The sequence below is a fragment of the Perognathus longimembris genome, chromosome 28 (genome assembly GCF_023159225.1).
Source record: "Perognathus longimembris pacificus isolate PPM17 chromosome 28, ASM2315922v1, whole genome shotgun sequence".
NCBI classification, from domain to species: Eukaryota; Metazoa; Chordata; class Mammalia; order Rodentia; family Heteromyidae; genus Perognathus; species Perognathus longimembris.
This window is the reverse complement of record NC_063188.1, coordinates 23,185,195-23,206,384: the sequence shown is the minus strand read 5'-3', so window position 1 is coordinate 23,206,384 and position 21,190 is coordinate 23,185,195. Positions and strand designations below refer to the sequence as shown.

Below are 21,190 nucleotides of genomic sequence, written 5' to 3'. Positions count from 1 at the left end.
AGCCTTCATATTGATTATATAATTCTATGCTGTATGGTTTTTCAACTTTTAGATTTATAATAAAAGAAATAGACATTTATTGAGTATCTATAGTACAAAATACTATCACTAGAAAAAAAGAAATACATGGTGAAGAAAACAATCTCAATGATCAGAGACAGACTAGATACAATAAAGAAAGAGGAAACAATTATCCAGAACAAATTCAAGAAATGAGAAAGGAGCTTGCAAGAACTTTATGATTCAATCATAAGGCTCAATTTAAAACTGATAGGTATTGAGGAAGGAGAAGACAAGGCAACTAAATAGATAGGAAACATTAAACAGAATTCTAACAGTCAATTTCCTGCACATCTAAAACAATAGGCCCATCCAGATACAAGAAACCTTTAGAATCCCACCTCCACATTGTAGTCTGCACAGGATCAGTAGAGACCAAGGAAAGTATTCTTAAAGCTGTCAGAAAGAAAAGAATTATTACTTATCAAGTAGAAACAGTCAGAATAATTACACATTTCTCAGCAGAGGCAATGAAAGAAGGGAGAGCCTGGAATAATGTATGTCAAACCTTAAAGGCAAACAACTACCAATTGAGAATACTGTTCCTAGCAAAGCTCTCTTTTATAACCGGGGGAAAAATAAAAATTTTCCATAATAAAGAAAAATTGAAACAATATATCTCCACCAAATCAGACCTACAGAAGATACTTAAAGATGTCCTACATATAGAAAAGTAACCAGAACATGGTATTGGTAGAGAAAAATGCCCCTTTCTAGAAACCTTAATGCATATAATAAGATGAAACACAACCCCTGAGAAGATGGATAACTTGGCAGGAGTTACTAAACACTTCTCAGTCTTCACTCTCAATGAGTAATGGACTTAACTCTCCAATTAAAACATATAGCCTGACCACTTGGGTCAAAAAGCAGAAGCCATCCATCTGCTGGCTGCAAGAGGCAAATCTTGCTGACAAAACAAATATATTCTCAATGCGAATTCTAAAAAGCTCTCCTTGCTTTCATGATTGTGGCTGAGAAATGTGTAGTTATTCTGAAAGGCTAGAAGAAAGTCTTTCAAGCAAATGGCCCCATAAACAGGCTGGAGTAGTTACACTAATATCAGGTATGACAGACTTGAAAGAAGAGACAAATAAGGGTATTATATACTAATAAAGGGAACTCTCCCACACGAGAATAACAATTATAAATATCCATGCACAAAATTCTGAGACACACAACTTTAGCAAACAAACACAACTTCACAAAAGAACACACTCATATCCAAACACATTGACTTTTGGTGACATAAACACATCACTGTTGCCTCTGGATAGATCATCCAGGCAAAAACTCAGCAAAGGAACCTAAATCCTAAATAATTGCATTGACCAACTAGACTTAACACACATCTACAGAATATTTCACCCAGCAGTATCAGAATAAACATTTTTCCTAGCAGCTCATGGAACATTCTTTAAAATATATCATATTTTAGGTCTAAAAGGAAATCTGTGAGATTAATGATAGATAGATGTATGGATACATATACACATATAAATATATAGATTTAATTTATAGATAGATCAGTATAGTAACTCCCCATAAAATTTATCTAAATAAATAAACTTATTTATTTACTTACTCTAAAAATAGTATCACAGTTTATTTTATTATTTTTGGCAAATTAGATTATGGAAAATAGCAAACACTTATTGAAAGTATTTTATTCTTGCTACTGTGCAATTGAAGACAAATGAATACCCATTTATAAACATATCTAAAACTAAGTCTGCTACATTTCCATAATCATTCAAGTATAACTTGGATATCTATATAATTTGTTGCTTTATCCAGTGTATTTCAGCAATAGAGTGCCTAATAATTCCGACCCGACAGCATATTTTAGTAGGAACTGTCCAGATAACAACAAATACTTGGTCACTCTATCCCTAATCTAATTTCCCTTGACAAATCTCCATTCATCCACTGTTTTTCAGTGTAATTTTGCCTACCACAAATTCATAGTGGATAACTAGTTCTGGCCACCATGATTCTTCATTTAAATCACTCTGATAGCTTCCATTCTCTTGTCACTAGTCACAGTGATTGTTTGAATCTATAAGTTAAACCATACTTTTTATTTTTTGCTGAGATTCACTGAATAGCTTTCTGTATCATTCAGAGTAAAATCTACTGTCCTTGCAATGGCCCTTATATAACCACACCCTATATTCCTTTCATTGACTCCAGCTCAGATTTCATTTGTTGGGGTTCAGCTTTGGCTTTGAGGGGGAAGGGCAGAGGAGAGCGCTCCCAAGACGCTGCTTCCCCCAGCCCTGAGGGAATGCGGAAGCAGGCCACAATTCTCTGGGTCCGGAACCAGAAGATCTGGCTTTGCAACCAGCCCCCAAACCTTCTCGCCAGCCCATGTGTTCCCCATTTTCATGGGCTTTGCCCATGGGGTGGTGCTATGCAGGTGACGTTAGCTCATGAGGGGGTCTTATGACAAGCTCACCAGCCTATTGCCGGCTCCTGGTCTATCACCCCTTTTCTTGTCACCCCTACTATATCAACTGTTAGCCACTCCCTTATTAAATCAGATTTGCTCTTGAAGCTGTCTCCGAGACTTCGTGTGCCTGGCTTCCTTCGTGAGTAAGGAGGGAGGAAAAGGGATCTCGTATGGCCGCGTGCACCTTAGGCTAGCCCGTGTCCCTTCACTCCACCTTGGCCGCCTGCTGGTCAGGAGCCCAGGGGAGAGGGTGAAAAGGGGAGCACTGATAAGGGAGTAAGCTTAGCATCCCCTCACCGGGGGAGGTAAACCTAGCCCGGCATTCATTGACTTTTATTTTATTGTAAAAGTGATGTACAGAGGGGTTACAATTACATAAGTAACATACTGGGTACATGCCTTTTCAAACTGTGTTTTTGACCTTATCTCTAACTTGATCTACCCATCATTATTTGCTTCCAGCAATTCTAAGCCCCTTTCTGTTCTTCAGATATAACAGACCTCCATTACCTTTCTCCAATTTTCTTCCTGTGTTTTATCTTGTAACTCACTTGAATATAAGCTTCTATGAAATTAAAAGCAATTTATCTTAGTAACTATTGTAACCCCCAAGTGCCTAGAGAACCAATTGCCATATGACCAGAGCTTAGCACAAAACTATTGATGGAAAATGTAGACAAATTCCATCTGGTTGCCCAAGTTTGTTGGGGCCAAACTTGTTTATGCTGTTGCTTTGCAATAACTAAATTGTGTTCTTTGGGGGATATGTTTTATACTATAACTTCTATGAACATTTTGTCTTTCCAGTCTGAAAAAGCTCATAGGTCTAGTAAGATCCACAAGGTATACACCACACCTTCGTGCCAATTTATTAAAGAAAATTGTAAGTTTCTGAAGCATCTTCCCTCTTGTACATCTAAATAAGTGAGGTCGAAAATGGGAGTCTGTTATCTGCACTGGTGCAGATCTTTATTTTACAGCAAGTAATTCCTCAGAGGAGTAATAAAGGATGACAGCAAGAGACGAAGACTCTCCAGACTCATTTTTGTGTGATGCTTTGCCAAGAACAACATTTATCAGGGAAGTGCATACACCACATGAGGGTGGGGGGATCTTGGCAATATATAGATTTGTTACATCTACCAAATTAACTCTTCTCAATTCTGTTGTCATTCCAATTTTACATCCTTGATTACACATTCATAAAACTGCCCTTCCTTTGAGAGTAAATACAACTGTTTTGAAAATATAATTGTGCATGTTTATCAAGCACCTAATTTGTTTTAGTTGCCAGTTACTAATTGTATTTGAAATATAAATGAATTGCACACTATATATTTTGTGTTATCTACTGCCAAAGGGGGGAAAAAACCCTTTTGGTAGGTTCCAGTCAATATTGGAATTTTAGGAAGTAATAAAGCTGATGTCAAACATTCCTGATATATTTTCCCTCAACCATGGATACACAGTTAGTGCTTTTAATTACTTTTTATATTCATCCACAAAATGCAGCACAGTAAGGGAAACCTCAAGGCCATTGTCATTAAAGTTTTCAACGAGAAACAATGATTTCAGCTAACTTGGCTGTAATTCCATATGTATTGAAAATGCACATTTCATTAAGTTGGTATTCCTGTTCATTTTTCATAACTACATATATTTGTTTCCTGGGTCCATAATGTATATTACCAAAAACTTGGTTGATTAAGAGCCAAATATTCTCTCATCATCCTATAGGTCAGAATTTCAAAATCAAAGAGTTCAAGTTGTGTCAAGTGGCGAATCTTTCCTTACTTCTTCCAGTTTCTGGTGGTTGCTCAGCATTTTTTTTGTAATTCCTTGGTTTGTGATTCCTTCACCACAATCATTAGCTCTTACTCACATTTCCTGTGTGAATATGTGTTTGTGTGTGTGTGTGTGTGTGTGTGTGTGTGTGTGTGTTTCTCAAAATGTCCTCTTCCTTACTTTTATAAAGGCACACGCCATTGCATAGATACATGTGGGCAAAACATTCAGGATAATCTTATCCTCTCAGCATCTTTTTGTTGTTGCAAGACCAGGACTCAAACTTGGTATTTGACACTTTGGTCACTGGCCGGCATTCTACCAAATGAGCCATGCCTCCAACCCCATGGATCTTTCTTTTGCTTATCATATTATACTCATGATTTTTTCTTATAAAGTAATATTTAAAGGTTTCAGGGGTTGCAGCATGAATGTTATTTCAATAACCTGGCACACACAAGTACTGCCTGACATGTAATAGAAGTTTGATAAATTTGATGGTATGTATGGCTTAAGAATTTTTAATTTATCTCTCATTTATTCTGAGGTGAATAAAATAGTCACTCTGAATTGAAATGTCATGAAATAATAATAGAGGAAGAAAAATCACAAGAAATCATGAGTAATTCTTAAGTTTTGTGCACTTCATTCTTTATCAGTCACTGAGAGATATAAGTATTTGCATTTCTGATTTGCTTTATTCTATTGTGCTAGTCCTTTCAAAGCAAAGGAATTTAATTTGATAGACTTCATTTGTTAATTACTTCAGAAACACAGAGACATTCTTATTACAACTGCATATGTGATAGTGGGAGAAATCGCTGTAACATGATACTTACAATATGCTTGTTACTAGTGCAGAACCCAACACTTCTAACCACAGAGAACAATATTTGAATAATTTTCATGAGAATTATGAAACAAAACATTGCAGGGTAAATAAATTACTTTATCAAAGAAAACATTTTGATATCTAAAATACTAAACAAAAGTAAACAGTTTGTATTAACTATAATCTCAAGATTTATTAGAATATTAGTAATTTAAAAAATCTCATTTTAAATGAATTCAATGAAATCCAAATAGGTAAATATTGTATAATTTGATACCTGCTCTTGTGGGGGTTTTTGTTTGTTTGGTTGTTTTTTATTTTGTTGTTGTTGTTTTTTTCCAATACTGGGGCTTGGACTCAGGGCCTGAGCACTGTCCCTGGCTTCTTTTTGCTAATGCTAGCACTCTACCACTTGAGCCAGAGCACCACTTCTGGCTTTTTCTGTTTATGTGGTGCTGAGGAATTGAACCCAGGGCTTCATGCATGCTAAGCAAGCACTCTACCGCTAAGCCACATTCCTAGCTGCTCTTGTGTTTTAAGTTTGGATTCTTGAGACAAGTTCTTAGTATGTTGAGCAGACTGGCCTTGAAACTATGGTCTTCCTTCCACAGTTACCAGATTCCTAGTATTACAAATGAGTGCTACCATTCCTGGCTGATACTTGTAGTTAGAGGCTTTTGCTTGTTTCATTTTCTTTCCATAGTTCTGAGGATAAAGCATGGTTACTCCAAAGAAATATGCACTGATTTATAATGTTATCATTATAATCTTTATTGGTAACCTTACAATTAGTCTGTACTATAAACGAGTATATAAATAATGTCTTAAAAATCCCATGATCATAAGATCCTAAATGTTTGACATTTTGAGAATGAGTGATCATTACACTTCATTCCTCCTTCCGTGTGAGCCCTTGGCAGCCAATGATCATCTTTACTATTTATGTACTTTTGTTTTTCCAGAATATCATATATCCATTTCTCATTATCTTCTTTCACTTCCAGATATGACTGAGCTTTCTCCATGTCTTTCCATGACACAGTAGATCATGTGTTCATAGTGCTGAATATTATTGTGTTCTCTGGATATGCTTCAATTCATTTATCTTATCACGCATTGATAGGAATCTTTCAAGTATTACATTTATGAATCAAGCAACAATAAAACATCTGCATACAGGTTTCATGTCAAAATAGTTCATGGCCTCTTTTTTTCCAATCATGTGGCCTGGTTGCCAGATTACATGGTAAAAATATGTTTCTTTTTTTCCTGAAGAATCATCAAACTTCCAGAGTGACTACCATTTTTCATATTTCCACTGTCAATAAATAAGGGTTCTTATTCTTCAGTAACAATTCAAAACATTTTTGTCAGTGTTGCTAGGTCTTCAGTGAACTCTCTTTCCACAGTCCTAAGTACTTGGATTATAGGCATATACAATTTCCCTCGTCTTTATGAAATCTTTCCTAGGTTTGATCCATTAGTTAATTGAGCCATTTTATTTCTTATTGTTTAATTGTAAGTGTTCTTTTGTATAGCAGTCCTTTATCATATATATTTTTTCAAATATTTTCTCTCATTCTATGGCTTTTCTTTTGATTCTCTTGACAATGTATCTTACTCAGCAAAAAAAAAATAATTTTAATGAGCTTTAGTGTATCAGTTCTTTCTTTCATAGATCATTACTTTAGTGACTAAAAAGTTATTACCAACCACAATGTCATCCAGATTTTTTTCTGATGTTACTCTGCATAAGTTTGCAATCTTTCACTTTATACTTATTTCTTTGCTCCATTTTCAGTTAATATTTGAAGGATGTAATATCTGTGTCTTAATTATTTTGCACAATTTTACCATATAGATGTTCACAAATGGTTTTGGAGGCCTTTTTGTTAAAATTAGTATCTTTTCTTCATCATAATGCAAAGACCACTTGATTGTACTTATGTAAGTGTTTTGAGGCTCTTTATTTGAAATCTTAATGTGTTTGCACTGTCCTCAAAACCATAATTGCTCGATTATTGTACTATTATGTTTTTTCTTCTGAGTATTATTCTTCCCTATATAAACTTTAGAATCAGTGTATCAATATTCACAAAATAACTTACTAAGATTTGATTGTGATTGTGATTGTATTGATTCTGTATATCAGGTTGAGAATTGACATCTTCACAGTATGAAGTCTTACTATCTAGAATAGCTCTTCATTTATTTTAATTCTTTTATTTCTTTCATTAGAACATTATAATTTTGTGTTTAATATTCTTTGTTGGCATTTGTTTTTTTTATATGAGAAATTCACTTTGATCGGTTATATCATTTTTACATTGAACATCCTTGTACTATTGATGTCTTTCGATCCCATATTAACTTCCATTGGGAGATGACATTATTTCATAATACCCTCCTTCTCAGTTCCTTTTCTATCTTGTATTCACATTATATATAATATACAGTGATCCTTCACCTATCATGAGAGTTACATTCCAGACATCCCCCAAAATAGGTGAAAAAATCCACAAAATAGCAATAAGTTAACCATGATATCGCAAGGTAAAACTATATAACTTTGCTACTTTGTGGGTTTTCATCTGTCCCAGTTGTCTCTGGAATGTAACTCCCTCTGTAGGTGAGGAATTACAATTTATGTGTTTTTTTAACCCAGGATACAATGAAGCTGCAATAAGTGAATAGCAATATAGTGAGGGATGACTTTTAATTGACCCACAGTTATTAGACATTCTATTCTGATTGTGACCATTCTTTATTCTGTTTTCTTTTCATTTTGGGGGCTTCTGTTGAAATATTCTCAACTTCAGATATCCTTAACTAGCAGTGTGTATTATATTAATGAGCCTCTCAAGCCTTCTATATTTATGCTGCGGTAGTTATTTTTATTATAATTAATTTACTTTATTCTTATTATAGAAGCAATATACAGAGAGATTACGACTACATGCATGGTTTTCCTCATTTAGAATAACAAGAATATGTGTATATATGATTTGGGGAGGAGAAGGGGAATCAAAGGAATGGTAGGAAAATGGTTATCCAATTTAGTAGTGATACTCACTAGACACTGTTGGAAATGAACTGTACAACCTAGGGGATGTGGGGTTGGGAGGTGAAAAGGTGGGAGAAAATGAGAGCGGGGATAACACTGTTCAAAAAGAAATGTACTCATTGCCTGAATTATGTAACTGTAACCTTTCTGTATATAACCTTTACAATAAAATTTAAATAAAAAATGGTTTCTGGATATGAAGTTCTACAAATATTATGAATATTGAATTTGAATTTTGTCATTTAAATCTCAGATTTGCCATTTTCTAGTTTCTTGAACTTATATTACATAAACTAAGCTTTCCTTCATCTATAAAATTAATACAGTAATATGTATTTTTTTTTTTTTTTGGCCAGTCCTGGGGCTTGGACTCAGGGCCTGAGCACTGTCCCTGGCTTCTTTTTGCTCAAGGCTAGCACTCTGCCACTTGAGCCACAGCGCCCCTTCTGGCCATTTTCTGTATATGTGGTGCTGGGGAATTGAACCCACGGTCTCATGTATAGGAGGCAAGCACTCTTGCCACTAGGCCATATCCCCAGCCCAGTAATATGTATTTTATATAACTCTTGTGTGGATTAAATAAGAAGTCCTTGGCACTTAATATGAGTTTTAGATCAATTTTGAATCTTTGCTTCTATATACAGGATATCTATCTAATAATATACTAAGACTATTTAAACTGGTACTTTGCAAAGCAAAACCTAATTCCTTGATGTTTCACTTCCTGTTCACTGAAAGACTTCATTTTATGAAATTGATGCACTTGCATTGAGTTCTTTGTCCTAAACGGAGTCAATTTCAATTGTATTTGAAAATATGGTAATTTAAAGTTATATGATTATGAGCTGTTTTTTAAAATGAAAGAGCAGCTCTATTTATTTTCTTCACCCTATTGCTATGACTACATGAGACATTAGATAACATGCCATTTTATAAATATACCTTTAATAATTAAAACTCTTTATTATAAATATTGATTATTTGCAATGTATATGTTGCAAATTACATATATGTCTGTATATGTATATATGTACATGAAAACACACCAGTCTTTAAAAAAACTTCACAGTAATTTCTGTAATACAAAGGGATAAAGGCACTGTTCTGAAATTTTATCTGGCCTTGTGAAAAAGAGAGTATGTGTTTTCTTATTGTAGGTACTTATGACAGATTCTATAGCGCTGCCACAATGTTTAAGTCATTTATTGCAAGCTGTACTGTCAGCTCTGATAACTAGGAATGCATATTGCTCCATGACAACTTTAAAAAATGAATGACCATTATTCCGAAGGACAATTGTTAACAAATTGTCTGCAAATTTAAATCTCCATGTCAGTGTTTGCTGTAGTAAATGCAAGTTATGGAGATGGAAAATGTCAAAATAAGAGAGTTTATTTAATAGGAAATTTGGTTTGCTTTTTAAAGTAATATGTTTTAGGAAGTTTAAGAATACTTGAAATTATGAGTACATTTGGAAAAGCTAGAAAGAACACCAATAATCAAAATCTTTTAATACTTTATATGTACTCAAAATTTTTCTCTGAATTATTTTATATTACTAAGATAGCAATATATGTACATTTTCATATCATACTATTTTTTAAGCTATGTGAATAGAGTTTATTTCACTATTAAAATTATTGTCAAACATTATTTTTAGCTGGACATAGCTATAATTCCAACATATGGGAGGCTAAAGCAATAACAACATGTGTTTGAAACCAGACTGTAATACGTAGCCAATCTTGGTCTCAAAAATAATATTTTTCCAATGGTATTATCACCAGTTCTATTTGGCTTATGTTTTCTCACTATAAAAATCAGAGACTGTTCAATATCAGAATTATTTTATTTATTTATTATTTACTTATTTATTTATTTTGACAGTATTGGGGTGTGAACTCAATGTTGCATGCTTATTAGTCTGGTCCTTCCATTTATACTCCCTACTGTAGCTGAGATGACAGCTATATCACCGTGCCATATATTTTTTTTTCTGTTTAGAGGGTCTTATAAGCAATTTTATAGTAGCTGACTGCAAACCACGATCTTTTCAATCTCAGACTTACAAGTATCTAGAATTACAGGTATGAGCCACCATGCCCAGTTCAGAGTTATTTATAATGTTTACATATTTATTATTTACCTATTATTGTCCTGAATAGGAATTGTGACCATTTCTTCTGAACAACTTTCTACCTCTGGACACATTATAGGCCAAAGTGTTAGAAACATACTTCAACTTTCAATAACCATTTCCTCTTCTAGATATTATATTTCCAATGTACTCCCTCCTTCCACAGAATAAATGTAAGCTAAAAGCTTTGAATGTCATTGGCAGCTGCAAGTTGTGTATGTAGGAAGAGCTGATTTGTGATGATAAAACAAAGAAACAGCTATTGAGACAAATATAACCTTAGATGGAACATTTGAATTCCTAGCCCAATTGCTTCTATGGCTGAATTGTTCCCTGGCATTTCCACAGTTTAACCTTCAATCCCTCTGTAAGAGAATGAACTAGTAATCCCCTCATTTAAGAATTTGGCTTTAGTTGATTTTCTGAAACTCAAAACAAAAGGAGCTTTATTTAAAACACTGCATTAATAATTTCAATAATAGAATATGGTTTATAATCAAAATTAATTCAAATGAGATTTACTTTGAATTTATTTTGAAAATTTTAAATTCTATAAGTAACGGGATTTAAATGTCATAAAGTTTAAAGAATTTAGAGGTGACAGTTTTGGTGACACACCATGCCTTAGCTTACTTTTGAAGATAATTTTGAGAGAAACAGCCAAGGATTTTTAAACAAGTGAGGACATAGTTAAATCTCACCATGAAAGAAACTGGAATAGTAAAAAAGTTTCTTAAGAGAAAAAGACAAATGTTAATAGTAATGTATACAAATAGTCTATACTTAACATATGATATGAGTAACTCCGTGTGAGGCTATGAAACATTAATAAATTTGGGGAAAATAGATTATATAACATTATGTTTACAGAATGGCAAGAGAATAATGCAAGGATCTATACTGTCATAGTTACTATTATGCAAGGAGTTGTTCATGTCTGAGCCATAAGTGAGCATAAAAAAAAGTCTGTTTTAGTGTAACACCAGTGAAAATTTTCACCAAAATGTGTTTAGTAAGGTAAAATGCCCTCTCCATCTTGTAAAACAATTTGGAAGGAAATTTACTTTTGTTTATTTCTTCACATGATAATGCTTGGTTTATGGAATTTCCCGTTTGAAATTTTGACCCAAACTAATGTTATTCCATTTGATAACCCATTTCCTTTACCATATTATTTGTTTATATGACTCTATCGTTATGCAACTATGAAACATATTTTAAAGGATGATGATTTGGTATGGTTATAGTATACATAGAAATGTTAAAATGAAATATCTGAAAGTATTAAGAAAACTTTATAAATATGTATTTGAGTAATAGCTGTGCTAATAAAATAAATATATTTTCTGTGATAGTGACTAGTTGGAAATGTGTGGAGAAAATTGTATCATTTGCTTGGAGTCATATTTCTTGTAACAGTTTATCCTAACTTCCTTCTGAAGTTAGCTTTGCTACTGATACCATATCTTAACCAGACAGTAAAAGCTTCTGTGATGACTAGTGCAGTATCTTGATTTTTAAATACCCTTTGCAAATGTTCATATGCGCATTTCCAAAAGTGACTAAGACATCTAAATTAGTCACAACCACAAACTTTTGCGCAGATATCCACCTTATCTGGAACAGAACATGCTTGCTGTTACTAATGAACGAAGACCAAAAGAAAAAAGTTAGGTATATATAAGTACAGAGTAATCTAATGCAAATGGATACAGGAGAGAGTCACCCACTTGAATCGTAATTACTTAGTAAGCCTAGCATACATTGTTCTGTCAAGGTTTTTCATTTGTTGACTTGTATTTCCACAGTGCCACATTCTTGACTATATCCTGGTCAAGAAATAGGCTTATTTCTGTCTTTCTAAAAATGTAATTAATTAATTAATTTTATTGTAAGGGTAACGTACAGAGGGATTACAGTCTGGTCAAACATTGTGACCTCCTCCCTCTTTTGCTCCCGCTTTCCCTGCCCCCACCCCATCTCCCATCCCCACAAGTTGTAAAGTTCATTTCCAACATAGTCTCTTGTGAGTATTGTAGTTGCATTGGTTCACCCTTTGTCCTTTGTCTCTACATTTTGTTATTCCCCTTCTCTTCCCCAGATCAGGTATGCATATATACAAAATAAAGGGTACCAAAATAAAAAAAAAAAACAGTGACAAGGGAAAACCCATAGGCGATAAAAACAAAGGAAAAAAGGAATAACTTCACACATTACATTAAAAAGAAAAAGAAAACAATAAAAACCCTCTTGTTTCTATATCTTGGAGTTCATTTCGAATTGCATTGTTTTAGATGGTCATATGTACATAGCTATTGAATTATTGTGATCCTCTGCTAGAATTATCCTGGGCATACACTAATGATTAAAAATGAGAGAAACCATGCAGTGTATGTTTCTTTGGGTCTGTCTCACTTCACTTAGTATGATTTTTTTCCCCAAGTCTTTCCATTTTCTTATGAATTGGTTGATGTCATTCTTTATGATAGAAGCATAGAATTCCATTGTGTATATATGCCACATTTTCTTGATCTATTCATCTACTTAGGAGCACCTGGGTTGGTTCCACATCTTAGCAATGGTAAATAATGCTGCAATGAACATAGTTGTGCTGGTGCCTTTACTGTGGTCTTGCTTGCAATCTTTTGGGTAGATGCCCAAAAGTGGGGCTGCTGAGTCATAGGGGAGCTCTATGTTTAGCCTTCTGAGGAACCTCCACACCTCTTTCCAAAGAGGTTGAACCAGTTTACATTCCTACCAACAGTGTAGTAGGGTTCCCTTTTGGCCACATCCCCTCCAGCTTCTATAATTGTTAGTTTTCTTGATAATGGCCATTCTAACTGGGGTGAGGTCGAATCTCAATGTTGTTTCTTTAAAATTATTTTTATTTTTATTTTTTTTGTTTTTTTTATTTTATTATTTTGTTTTATTTATTTATTTTGTTTTATTTATTTATTTATTTGTTTTATTCATTTTTATTTTTTATCAGGGCCTGAGCACTGTCCCTGGCTTCTTTTTTGCTCAAGGCTAGCATTCGACCACTTGAGCCACAGCACAACTTCGAGCTTTTTCTATGTGGTGCTGGGGAATCGAACCCAGGGCTTCATGTATGGGAGGCAAGCATTCTACCACTAGCACATATTCCCAGCCCCTCAATGTTGTTATGATTTGCATTTCTTTTATGGCCAGAGATGTTGAAAATTTGTTAATGTACCTATTGTTCATTCCTATTCCTCTCCAGAGGTGTGCTTTGAATTATTTATACCACTTATCAATGGGGTGTTTTTTTCTTTGAGTATTTGTTATTGGGGGGTTTAATTTTTTTGAGCTCTAGGTATTTTTTTTTTATATGAGACCATTATCTTTTGTATAGCTACTGAAGATCTTCTCCCAATCTGTGGGCTTTCTACTTATCATGTCCTTTGCCATGTGAAGCTCTTCAGTTTAATGCAATCCCATTTATTCACCCTTTCTTTGATTTGTTGTGCTTCTGGATCTTTATTTTGGAAGTATTGACCTATGCCAAGGAACTCCATTAGATCCCCTATCCCTTCTGCTCTTATGTCTTGGTCTTTGATCCATTTGGAATCGACTCTGGTGCATATTTTGCTACTATACTTCTTTGTTGGTGAATTTGCAATTGATGTTTATTCTCACTTTTTGTATCAAAGGAATTCCCTTCCTTGTTTCTTTATGCTGAGACTGAGAGAGGAGAATTTAACAGATATCGTACCAACGAACCCCATCCCTCAGTATGGCATGAGCAAAATTAATTTAGAAAGGGGAATGGGAGATGAAAGTGATAGAAGGTGTTTGTCTGACCAAAATACTTTGTAGGCATACATGGATATGTCAAAAGTGAAAGGCCCTTGAACAACTAATTGATGCTAATAAAGATGTAGAAAAAATAACATAAACTAGAAAAGGAAAAATATTATTGAGATGGGCTATTTGAGATTTGCAAGCTCTAATATTAACTAATTATTTGAATATCTCTCAGACAAGAAATCTCAGTATGAATGCCGAATATGTTAGCACACAAAACAGAAGTTATTCAGAGTTAATATACCAATTTTGTATACATGTACTACTCCTGAAACTGAATCCTGTCTTTTCAGTCTATTTTTTCCTATTTTTCTTAAATTTTTCATAACATATCCAGTGAAGATTTTCTATACTAACATAGGGGATGTGCAGAAATCACATATATACTCACTGGGCAAAGATGGAAAATAAATATTTCCCTGTGTCATTGTAGCAAGGTAGAAACAGATAGATAACATCTCTGCCTTTTTCCCTCAGTGGTTTCTTTTGCTTCAGGGAATGTCAGTTCCTTTCTGATCGAATGACTTACCTCTAATGTTCTTTGCCATCAGCAGAACGCTATGCCCCATTGCTTGGCACAATATTTCCCTCTGTTCTTTAGATAGCATTTTTTTCCCACCAGCTGAGAAAGCATCCTGCTTTTGTCAGCTTTTTTTCCAAAGCTTGTCAAGTGGAGCTCAGCTGCTTATTTAAGCAGTAGTAATGCCATTTGATATTCTTACAAGGGTCTCTAGCCGGGCTTTTAGAGGTGAAGGACAGCTGAGCAATATTTGAAGACTTGCAGCAGTGCCAGAGAAGTACAGATGAGGAACTGGGGAATCTTCCTTCAGTCGTGGTGAGATAAATCCCACAGTCGTGGCAGCTGCATCACAATTTTTTGTCTCTCATAAACTTACCTTCCCCTCTTCTGTATATATCTAAGAAAGCTATACAGTACAATGCCTTTCTATATACTTAACTAATGCCCTGTGAGTTCATATATATATATATACATATATATGTAATTTCCCCTCTTCTGTATATATCTAAGAAAGCTATACAGTACAATGCCTTTCTATATACTTAACTAATACCCTGTGAGTTCATATATATATATATATATATATATATATATATATATACATATATGTAATTATATGTAACCCATAGAAAAATTTCATGGGAAACTATTAATAATGTGAAACTTTCTGGTATTTTCTATTCACATCTATTAAAAATCTCATTTGTGTGGCAAAATGCTGATTTCAAAACCCAGTGATTGGTTGCCACCTACAAATTGAGAAAAATTTATCTAGTTCAATAGCAATTTTGTTAATTCATTTCCGTGTGCATTGTTCACTTATTTGTTTTCTCTATGCAGACAACTAGATGCTATGTTGACATGGTTTACAATCCAACAACAGAGAAGGTACATGTGTTACATTTATCACATGTCGGAGAGGCAGGAAGATAACGTTTAAAGAGCACTGGACTGAGAATAGTAATCTTGTATTTGGCAATAGTTAGCTGTGAGAACTTTAGTTATTCTTTTTTCATCCTCAAGCCTCAACTTACTCAAATATAATATAAAAAGAGTAGATTATGATAGATTTGTAAGGCCCATTTCAACTAGCATTTTGGGCATTAAGTCAGTTCTTTTAAGAAATTGCTCTTAGGATGAGATATGACATGTACAATCAACTTGTGCAAAATTTTGAGCACACAGATGTTCACCATAGATTACTTTCTACTCACATTGTACCTCAATAATGCACCAGAGAGATGAAGGACAAAGAAAATATAGTAAGCTGATAGAGTGGCATAAATAGCAGTAGCTGAACTTCTTGAATACTGCTATGTAAATTCAAATTGGAAAGACTCATAAATTTACATGATAATTTAAGACAATATTTGTGAGACTTTGAGTATTAATTCTCTATCAGTAAAAACAAAAAAGCAAAAAAAAAAAACAAAATTAAGATTCTCAAATCTGTGAGCTTGGTAACAAGTCTAGGTATAGCATTCCTATTGGAAGCCATACATACATTATCTTGTAAAGCACTTTTGAATTAATTAAATATTAAATAATAAAAATTGAGCCCACTGTTACCATTGTTCTTGTCTGATGGGAATCAGTATGTCATGTATTTCTTTATAAGAAATACAACTGAGGCAGTGGAGTAGTCTTTAAAGTTAAGGGGAAATTTTGGTTGTTACCTGAGTTTTGTTAATTACTCTTAGGAGTTGCAGCTTAAGCCAGTTCAGGGCCCATGATACTAAAGTAAGCAGCAGCCTGTTAAAATGCAATCCAAATTATGTTGCCTATAAAAAGGTTATCTTTATCTTTAGTATGTCAACAAAGTTTTGAAAATTGCTTCCATTTTATAACTTTAGGTGTTTCATGGGAATTCCACACATCCATTATGATGTAAAATTCACAACACGGTTCAAATATAACTGCGCAATTCAATATATGGTGGCATGTATAACCTTCATCTTCACATCTGGAGAAGTTGTGACTTCTTAATTTTTGTGCAGTTAGATTAAATCATAATGCAACAGTCAAAACAGAATCAGATAATCACAATATCAAATGTAGAAAAGAACTATGAGATTATTGAATTCTAAGTACTTAATGTGCCCCACACATAATCATGCATTTGCAGAGTAATGCGCAGTAAGGCATCAGTATGGAATGGGGTTTAGTCAGTAGAGCAGTGAAACGTGGAACTTTCCTTTAAGCTAAAAGGTATTTGAATTTTAACTGTCAATACAAGCAGAGTGTTAATGAATTCATTGACAAATTGATTTAGGAGCTGGCAAATAAAATTCTTTTTAGATTATAAATGTGTAAGAAGAAACTTTAAAAAATTATTGTAAGGGTGATGTACAGAGGGATTATAGTTACATAACTAAGGTAAGCACATATCTTGTTGAACATTGTTACCCCCTCCCTCTTTTTCTCCCACTTTCCCTCCTTCCCTCCTCCCCCAAGTTGTGAAGTTCATTTCCAACATAGTGTCTTGGAAGTATCTCTGTTGCAATGGTTCACCCTTTGTCCTTTGTCTCATCATTTTGTTACTCCCCTTCCCTTCTCCAGGTCAGATATACATATATACAAGACACGCGGTACCAAAATCAAAAACAGTGACAACAGTGGATAAACCCAATAGAAAAATAAATAAATATTTTTAATGGAGGAAAAGAGAACTTCACACAGTACATTAAAAACAAAAGCAAAAAGAAAACAAAAAACCCTCTTGTTTCCATATCTTGGAGTTCATTTGGATTAACATCATTTTAGATGGTCATATATACATAGTCATTGAGCTATTGTGATCCTATTCTAGGACTCTCCTAGATATATGCTAATTATTACAAATGAGGGAAACCATGGAGCCTATATTTCTTTGGGTCTGGCTTACTTCACTTGATTTTTTTTCAAAGTCTTGCAAGAGGAACATCTTCCCCTTTGGACATATGTGTCCAAAAGGGATGTTAACTTCAATCATAGGTTTAAAAAAGTGATGTTTGTGGCTGAGAGACACACTTTCTGGAGTTAAAAAAAAAAAAAAACTTCATATGATGTTGATAAGTAATGCTCAAAGGAATCTTCTCTGATGTGTGAAATGATAAGAAAACTGTTACACCTTATTGGAAAGACAGCTTTATATCAAAGCAACAATCACAAGTGGAGAGCCTATTGGTGCAGCAAGTACTGATATACTTGATAGAGACTTTGTGCTTCCAGTGACTTTTTATGGAAATAATCATTACCAAAGCTTTGTAGTTAACATGAGAGATGAAGCACTAGCTGGAATCAGCAAGCATGCTGATTTAATTAGAAGTCAGGATTTTTCAACCAAAGTCCTGACACATCCCATTAGGATTCAAAACCAAATCATTTTATTTATTTATGACAAGATAGAGTGTTTAATAATGGTTGTGAAGCATTTTAACTTCTTGATTACTCATTCTGAAGGAAGTAAGTTTATATCAGCAGGAAGAAAGCCTCCTTTGTGAGAAGTAAAGCCATAAATAAACTCTAAGCTTCACGATTTAACTTGTTAAAAAAGTTTCTTGAACTCACCAGCTATTTTAACACAATGTATACATGACAATGGATTTATGTTTGACCAGTGTATATATGGATTTTCTCTGAGAGCTAGAGATTAGATCCTCTGATTTCTCAGATCCATTATTCAAATATATTGTCCCCAAAGCAATTTACTTTTGTAATTTCTTAGAGAGATTCAGTAACATAATAAAAGGGACAGAAAACTATGAGCATTCGACTGTTTTTGTAAATTAAAGAAAATAAATGTCTGTTCACTTAGGCATCATTTTAGAACACCTTTTGCTTTCCAAGGGCAGAGTTAAGTACTAATAATACAGAATGTATGGCCTGCAAATTTAAATAGTTACTATGTGGCCCTTAGAAACATTAAAAAAAAATTGTGATGCTATAGATTTAAAACAACATGGAACTAACAAATCAATCCTTTTTTATGTCTAGCAATTATAGCTAGATTTCTTACCTGATCCCTGTATTTTTTTCTGGAACATAATCCAAGATATTCATATTCTTTTTTTTCTTCTCTTTTCTACATTTGTCTCTGTATAGATTTGCTCCTGTTTTTTCCAATTAAAAAAAAATTATTTCCACAAATGCTTCCAAACACATTTTCATGCTACTCTACCGATATTTTGTTTTGTTTTTTTTTATCTTTTTCTGATATGCTCCTTCCTTTCACTTGATTCACATCAACCTAATCTTTAACATATTACCTTCTGTCTTCTGTTTTTCCAGTTATTAAAACTGGCAAAGATTGCCAATTCACTGAATACTTAATGGCAATTTTCTTTCATAAATTACTTGTACAATTCAATGTTACTTATCCCTGCATCCTTGCAGGGTTTTCTTCCTTGATATGTTATCAAATTTTAATTGCAAGAACTACCTGAAAAATATTTTGGCTCATAGTGTCAGAGATGTCAGTCCACTATCACTTGATTCTATTTTCTCTGGCCAAAATATAGTGACTCAGTACATCATGAGAATGTTCCACTGACCATGTCCAGGAAGTAGATAAACAAATACAGGGAGGAGTAAGAGACAAGATACTATCACATAACAATTACATTAATGAACAGATCCTTAGTTGAAATCAGAGGCCTTGTGATCTAGTCATCTCTTAATGTTTGTATTTACCAGTTGGAAACCTGTTCTCCAACACATTATACTTTGTATACCCACTTAATAGTTAAACCATAACATTGGTTTTCCTGACACCCCTGTATACAGTTCTTTCTCCTTTTCAGTATTTTAGTAATATTCTTTAATGAATTTATCTTTATTTCTCTCTTACTATAGTTGGTCTTTGTGTTCTTGTCTATATGTAGGGGATATGTATAAAGGGAGAAAGTTAGAGACCGATCTTATTAATTTACATAAATAGAATAGCTACCTATAAACAAAATACATATCTTCAAACATTTACTCCAAGGCCGAGGATTGTATTTTTCGAGTTGATATTTTTTTCTTTCTTTTTTTTTCAATTTCTTTTTTTCTGTTTTTTCCTTCTTTTTTTAACTTTTTTGGTTTTTTTATTTTAATTTTTTTGTTTTTTGGGTTCTTTTTTGTTTTGTTCCTTCCCTTGAGTTGATAAGTCTTCCAGGAATTATATAACATATTAAAACTAAATCATTTTATTTTTCCCAACTAAAGCAACTTCTATTTTATAAGCAGTCTTTATTATGTGGATTAACCCATATATCAGAAATTTAGAAATATTTGTCTTCTAATCAGTATTTTACTGTCTACATATATTAGTAGTTTAGTTTTCTAGACATACATTTTCTGCCTTACTATCTCTATGCATGTTGTAACTCATGAGTCAACATCCCAGTGCATCACCCTATCTGCAGGTATATGTTCCAAGATCCCCAGTAGACCTGCAGATAGTAGAGTACTCCCAGGCATACTCCAATTTTTACACATACAAACACAAACAATAATTTTTTTACCTTAACTATTCATCTATCCCTCGCTATGGCTATAATTTTTGCATTTTAAGAGTGACTACAAAACTAGCATCCATTTCTGTTTCCTTCTTTACAAGTTTACTTACAGAAATCTCATTTTTGCTGTAGATCTTAGAAACTTCAGCATATATATTTTTTTCCTTTAAGTTGAGAAAATTTTCCAGGTCACTTAAAGGAAGCACTTCACAGTTTCTCTTTGGTATATCTAAATTACCAACATTACTGTTCTTGTGCATTTGGACCATTTTCAGGTAAAATTAAAATGTCTTGAACCCCAAAACTTAAAAACTTGGAAAGTATATCCACCACCCTAGACAGCTACTAGATGATTATCAAGTAAATAGATTATATATAGATTGTGGATGTGTTAGACAAAGAAATCTTTCCTGTCAAAGTGGAATAAAGTGTGTTGTAAATATTCCAACATGCTACTCAAAACAACATGCAACTTGAGGATTATCAATAGTTTATCTCTACAATTTCCCATTTAATATTTTAGATCATAATTGACCACCAGTAATTGAACCATAAATAAAATCACAGATAGAGGGAGATATTGTACTGTCACTAAGATTAGTATAGTCTCTTAGCTAACTTCTGTTTCCCTACCACCCCTTCCCTTCATATTCTACATAGTTACAAAATAATATTTCTAAAATTCAAACCTACTTCTCATTTCTGCAAGATGGAGTTCAAGTACTATAATAAGACACATAGGGTACAGCGGTAAAGTTTTATCACTGCATGCCTGCCTTTATAATATGTTGATAGTAATACAATTTAGTATGTTGTCCAATAATCTCCATCCTTATTTTGTATAGGATAATTAAGAATTCTATAAAATGCTTTCTACCATACTGTATTAGTGATTATGAATTGTTTTGGTCTGTACTTACCCAGAAACTTCTTATTTCTCCATTAATTTCAAAGTATTGCTTCTTCTGGATATGTTAATTTTGGTTGGCAATTATTTTTAAAATTTATTTAATTTTATCTTTATTGAAGAGGTAA

At 33.5% G+C, this 21,190-nt stretch overlaps 1 pseudogene; it reads right to left on the bottom strand.

Moving 5' to 3' along the window:
* LOC125342976 overlaps positions 1-20,415 on the bottom strand; it is a 28,441-nt pseudogene extending 8,026 nt beyond the window's left edge.
* Between the last annotated feature and the right edge of the window lie 775 nt (positions 20,416-21,190).